Genomic DNA, 6,304 nt, shown 5'->3' with positions numbered 1-6,304 from the left:
TAAGCCCCATCTCCACTGGTGGTTTGTGGGGGCGAGCAGACACCCGAGGTAGGCAAATCCTTGCAAGACTCRCACACAGCTCCTTGCTGTCCGGCTGCAAATCCCCCGAGAGGCGGGCATGGCAGGGATCTAGGCACGGAGCGCGGGACTGCCCCGATGGGCCTCCCGTTGGAATGGGCACAAAGGCTGAGGGAGGCGACCTGGGATGGGGAGGGAAGAGCCCTTTGGTCTCCCGCTTTCCATTTCAGAGCCGGACGGCAGCAGAGCCTTCCCGGATATCAGAGCCGGGTGCCAGCGCTGCCCGAATCCACCATGGGGGCTGGCAGTGGGTGGCATTTGCCATCTCAAGCAGCCTACTGAGCCCTCCCCGGCAATGTTTGGGTGCCATATAGAGACTGCAGGAACATATGGAACATATGGACTGYGTATGGAACATATGGACTGCAGGAACATATGTCAGCTGAAAAGATTGGCTGGTTTTCAGATCTTGAAGTAAATCAAGTTGTTGGGTTTTTTTTTTCCTTTTTTTTCCCTTTGTCTGAAGTAGTAGTTTGTGTTGTAATAGGAATGTACTTCTTGCAGCAGGCGTTTGGGGGCAGGAAAATCCCCAAGCCCTTAAGGGTCAGTAAGCCCTTCCCAACTCTGCCTGTTGCAAAACTGCCTGATATTTTCCACTCCRGGGGGCAAGCAGCACTTTGTGATGAACTTCCTACTAATCCCCCACCAGTGACTGCCCAGAGAAGGGAGAGCCACCCTTAGAGTCGTAGCCTGAAAGCAGATTTAGCTCTTGGAGGTCCTGTGCTGCAAGGCCGTGGGTTTATACGTTCGACCTAGGCACTACCCAGTCAAAAACGGACCTAAGTTCTCCTGAGGTTTGGTTGGATTTGTTATCTGAGCAGGTAGTGCACTTACAGGATTTAGAATTAGGTTTCATTTAAGATGGCTTTTTTTTTTTTCACACCTTAGCAAGATGTTGGATTGTGGCCCAGCAAGCAAAAGTAAGTCAGAATTCAGTGGGTATTTACTTGGTATCAAATATGATAGACAAGTGTCAGCGAGGAAGCAGAGAGGGCTTCCTCACTGCTAGAGCATGGAGTAGATGGGTTTCTGATTTTCTTTCTCYGTCTTCCAGACTCCAGAGCCTCGGGAGGATGTCTGCAAGAGAGGATGCAGGTGGAATTTCAAGGTTCCTTCTGGCATGTGGTAGATCTGAGCAGGACAGCAGGTAGGAGCCCGGGTGTCTTTGGCCCTTGGTCCCTTTGCTGGCCGTAGCAGCCGCCCATGGGCTGCAGCGAGCGGGTTTTGGTGGGTGAACCCCCCCAGGACCGTGAGCTGCGGCCCTGAGCTGTTGTTTGTATGGAGCACTGCCAGCCCTGCTTGGCTTTGGCCACAGCTTCCAGCCGCTGCCTCCCTGCTCTGGAAGGGGCTCTGCCTCCCCCTTGATGGCTGCTGTTAGCATGACAAAGCTGCAGCCCCTGGGGAGGGAGCAGGGCCTGCAGCATCCCTGCTCCCGAGGGATTTTCAAAGGAAAATCCCTGCCTGTAAATAGCTGAGAACTGGACTCAAAGCACTGGGTGCTTCTCCCACGTGAGGCTCTTCAGCTGCTGCATGCTGCTCTCCCATCCCTCTATGGATCCCTTTCCATTGGAAGGCTCCAGGAGTGGCTCCAAACCAGGCCTGGCATCGGAGTGCCGTGCTGCCAAACCCAGGGACAATTTTAGAGTCAAATCAAGACTGCAGAGCCAACTTCTTCCTCCTCTCTCTGAACAATCAGGCACAACAGCTGTCCTCTCAACGTAGGGTGAGAAAGTCAGAGGCTTCCAAAGCACCAAGAAAGGCAGGATGACTGGAACTCAGCTTCTGGAGGATACAAAGCATCCCCTGCAGCAGTGTCCACCGATTGATTAAGATGAACAGTAGCAGGTATAAGCTAGAAGCGACACATAAAATAAAATTTGCCCGGTGCTTTAATTGCTGACAAGCCTCAGCACTAAAAGGTCAGAAGCTGTGGTCATGGCAAGCACAGGGCTGGCTTAAAAGACATAAACCAGGTCTCTGACAGACACAGGATTGACTTGAAAATTGCTTTCCTTTGGCAATGAGGAGGGAGTTGGTTTTGTGTCTGTCTCTGTGTTCCTGAGCCAATAGGGATTATATTTTGAGGCATTTTTATGACAATCATAAGTAGAGATTTATATTTGGCAAAAGCTTTCACACGATCACATGATTACAGGAAATCAGGCTGTTAAAAGACAAATAAATAAGCTAATAATAACCGCAAGTATCAGCAGATCCGTGCTGAAACCATGGGAGCTGGCAACTCGGAGATGTTAGGGGCTACAGATGTTGCACRTGTTCATATCTCTGGCATGAGGTTTTCCCATCAGCTACAGAAACTAAATTGTCAAGTAAAGATGTTTCTCGGGGCCTTGTGAGCAGACTCATGATAGACTGCCAGATTTGGCTGATACTCTTTTATTTATTTATTTATTTTATTATTTGTCAGGTAGGAACTTACTGACTGGAATCCCACTTCTTGTTGTGTTTGCGTTGAAATCAGAGGCATCCCTGCAGCTGCAGAAACCCAACAGACCCCAGGATCCAAGCGCCCTTCCTGCTCCCATAAGAGTCTGAATCTAAGCCCTGTCTCTGCTGCTGAGATCTAACCCACTGGCTGATCGAGCGAATTCATTCTGAGCAATTTGGGCCAGCTCTGCTGGTGATATTTCCATATCTCTGCTCGTGAGGAGCTGAGAAGTGATCAACGGAGTCAACTGAGGTCTGTGAGGCTGGGCTCAGCCCTGCTGCRGTGTTGCTGACCGACATCAGACAACGCGCTGGAGGGACGCGGCGTCCAATATSAGCAAAACCTGATATTTTACATCTGTACCATTTAAAAATATGTTTTAATATGTAAATATTTAAATATTAATATTTAAAAATAAGCTGCAAGAGCCTATGAGCTGAGCCTTGGGCCCGGCCTTGCATTCCTGCTGCCAGCGTGCTCATCACTGGGATGAAGGTTCAGCTCCTTGCCCTGAACACCAGCTCCCAAGGGAGGGCAGGTCCCAAGGAAGAGCAGGTCCCAAGGGAAGGTGGTCTCAGGTCAGAAAGCGCAGTGGAGAGAATGTTCTCGGTGCAGAGAACGGGGACCTCGGCCTCAGCCGTCCTGACCTGGCAGGATGTCATTCCTCAGTGCTCTCTCTTCCAAGGATTCAGGTCCCTTTGAAAGTGAGAAGAAGTGAAGCTTCTTCCCCAGAGAGGCTGCCTGGGGTGGGGGGTTATGTTTGTTGATGTACCTTGAAGGTGGCCACCCCAAAGACTGTTAGCTGGGTCGGTTGTTTGCAACTCAAACCTTTTACTGGGTAAAAACTGGTAGAACTAGCTAAAGACAGCAAGAGTTTTCCTACAACCCCGTGGGCTACAGCAGATAATAACAAACTGCCCTAACTCTATTAAAAGGACATTTAGGTATTGGGTCATATTGGTTAGTGGTGCAAAGATCCAGCAGAGCTGCCTGCTTCCCACATCCCAAGAGATCGAGCTGCTGCTCCCTGGAACACAGGGAAGCTGGGAAAGGCTCAGTAAGGGATCTCCTATAGAACATAKATGACAAACCCCATCTCTGTGCTGGAAAAGCACCTGAAGCATCCGTGTCTCCCTTTGGAGAGCAGCTCACCTGAACCTGCTTCAGGCACTTCCTCTTGCTCGGCGTTAATTGTTGGAGTGTTTTAATAACCTTTGGTCAAGCGCAGCAGCAGTTCCTGGCACAACGGGGCTCCTGGAAAGGATGTGTGACAGCTGTCAGCGAGAAAAGCTGCGTATCCGAAAGGGCTAAGAGCTCCTGCTTTGAAGCTACGTACGGGTTATACAGGAAAGGAGCCAGGCTGGGAACAGCGAGTGCAAAATGCCTTGTGCAGGGTGAGGAAAACGTGGATGGCACCGTCCCAGAGGCACCCTGCACCCTCCAGGTACAGAGCCAGCCCGCGGACCYGGCCGTGATGCTCTCCTCAGTCCTGGGGCTGCTCATCTCTCCCTAACGAAATGCAGCTAATCCCGAGCTGCCCCGGCTGTTTAAGGAGGATTTAGCAAACCAAACACAAGCGCAGCGCTGTTGCCTGAGAGAGGGTGTAATTGTGCGCAGAATTTGGCCCTCTCTTTTAAACGTCGCAGTTTATCTTGCCTGCTGCACGCTTTATTTTTAGAGCATCATAAAGGGCTTTTGTTCCAGGGTATGTTTAACAGGGGAGTGGAAGGGAAGTAGGAGGGTTCTGTGCATGGGGAATGTATCTCTTGGGCTCCTTCTTCTAACCCACCCCCTCACCAGATACTCTTGGAGGGTGGAGTATGAACGAGGGAAAAATAAAAAGGTGAGAAAATAATAATTAAAAATACTGAAATCGCAATCAAAGGGATTGTCTAGGCGTCCAGGCCCGGAGGCCTCTTGGGCGCYGTAAAACCAGCATTATCCCAAGAAAGACGGGGTGCCCGGGAGAAGGCAGGGCAAGGGTGGTCCCGTCCGCATGGGTGCCGCTGCCGCTCCCATGGGGAGCGGGGTCATGCGGTGAGAGGCCCTCCTATTCCCGTCTCCCATCTCAGAGCAGCCGGAGCTGCTCCGTGCCCGGGTAGGAGTCCGGGCTCCGCACAGGGGCTGCGTTTCGGCTAGGAGCGGTTTTGCTCCTGGAGGCYGGGGGAGCGTCCCAGCTGCTGAGCACAGGGCTCATTGCACAAGAAGTGGGGCTGTGAGCGGACGGGCAGGCCTGCTGCTGGCTGGCAGGGGCTCACTGGCCTGCGTTGCAGCAAGATCCACATGGGAAAACAGGGAATTGGGTGCTGCATCTGTGACAGTTTGGCTAAAACCACTTAGAGGTGTTAAAAGAGAGGTGATGACCACCTGAAAGAGATGATGACAGCTGTCCTGGAGTGAGGCTGCTCCCTCCAAATCCAAGTTTCTGTCCTTGCTGCCAGCTCTCCCTCCTTCCCAGAGGATTCTGAGACAGAATTCCTGGAGAGAGGTCCTGGAGCTGCTGGCAGCGAGCGGGACCAAGAGCCCGGGCAGCCCAGGGGGGCACCGGCTGCGCCCCCCGTCCGAGCCACGGGAAAGGGCTGCGAGCCCAGSGGGTTGGTGATGCATTGAGGCACCCGGGCTGCCCTTCACTGTGGGGGTGCGGAGGACGGATCCGGAGCACCCCAGCCCTGGGCAAGGTTCCTTGGCTTGGAGACACAAGGTGCGAGCGAGGCGGCAGCAGCGGCTGCTCTCTAGGGCTCCCAGCGAGGCTCGCCTTGCTCCGGAGGGCTCGCCTTGCTCCGGAGGGCCTGCCTTGCTCCAGAGGGGCTTGCCTTGCTCCAGAGGGGCTTGCCTTGCTCCAGAGGGGCTTGCCTTGCTCCAGGCCCTCACTTGCGTGGGGGACAGCCCCCCCAGAACGCAGGGCTGGCTCTGCCAGGCTCGGCCTTGGCGCTGGGCTTGGCATGGCTGCGCACCCAGCCGTGCCACGGCTCTTGTCCCCATCGGACGCGCCTCGTCCGCACGCCCGCCTGCGGAGCCTTGCCTCGCGCCCGCCCGAGCGGCTGGGGAGGTCCCCGGCCACCTCGCCGGGACAGCTGCGCTCGCTGCTGGGAAAAGGGAGACCTGAGAGTTTGCTCCCGGGTTCACCTGCTGCTGAGGGAGCTGACGGGACAGCTCCGGTGAGCGAGACCGCGGCGGGGAGAGAAAGAGCGGTGGAAACCTCTCTTTTTCTCCCTTTGTTTTAAGGCTTGCACTAACTTGCCTTGTAAAACCCTCTCCTGCCTTCCAAATCCAGKCAACATGAGTCACCCACTGAGCCCATCCTTTGCCTTCTCATTGCAACACGAATGACAGAAACCATCCAACAGGAGGGCTTGAATCCCTGAGGAGTTTTGCTCTGTTGCACAAATCCGGTCGCTGTTTGCAGGTGAGTTGCCACAGAGCTCGGGCCTGGGTGGCAGCGGGGCAGCCGCGCGGCACGGGGGGCACTGGGGGACCCGCTGCCCGCCTGCCCGCGCGAGGGCAGCAGGACGGCCGTGCCCGGCCCACGGACCCGCTTTCCTCTCCCGTCCGAGGTAATGGAAAGATCCCCTGTGTTTGCGGCGGGTCGTGGCAGCCCCCACTCTTATTTTATTAGAGGGRAAAAAAAAATAATAATCCACAAACTTGCTGGCATGAGCAGCAAAGAGGAGGTGAGAAAAGGGGGAAAAAAAGAAGAAACATAAGAGGCGCTTTTATTTTTGCCCTAATTTATGCCTCCCTGTGTATGTATGCCTTAATGCCTGCGTATTTATTTAC

General features: G+C 54.0%; 1 long non-coding RNA gene across 1 annotated transcript; it reads left to right on the top strand.

The window, feature by feature from the left end:
• Positions 1-3,702, top strand: LOC112950808. The gene is made up of 3 exons (XR_003250079.1): positions 1-48; positions 1,133-1,225; positions 2,507-3,702. It is a non-coding gene; the product is annotated as an uncharacterized LOC112950808 (long non-coding RNA).
• Positions 3,703-6,304: the final 2,602 nt, after the last annotated feature.

The sequence above is a fragment of the Nothoprocta perdicaria genome, unplaced genomic scaffold (genome assembly GCF_003342845.1).
Source record: "Nothoprocta perdicaria isolate Ctin4 unplaced genomic scaffold, notPer1 scaffold_33, whole genome shotgun sequence".
Classification (NCBI taxonomy): domain Eukaryota; kingdom Metazoa; phylum Chordata; class Aves; order Tinamiformes; family Tinamidae; genus Nothoprocta; species Nothoprocta perdicaria.
The sequence above is the reverse complement of the archived record's forward strand: the minus strand, read 5'-3'. Positions and strand labels throughout refer to the sequence as shown.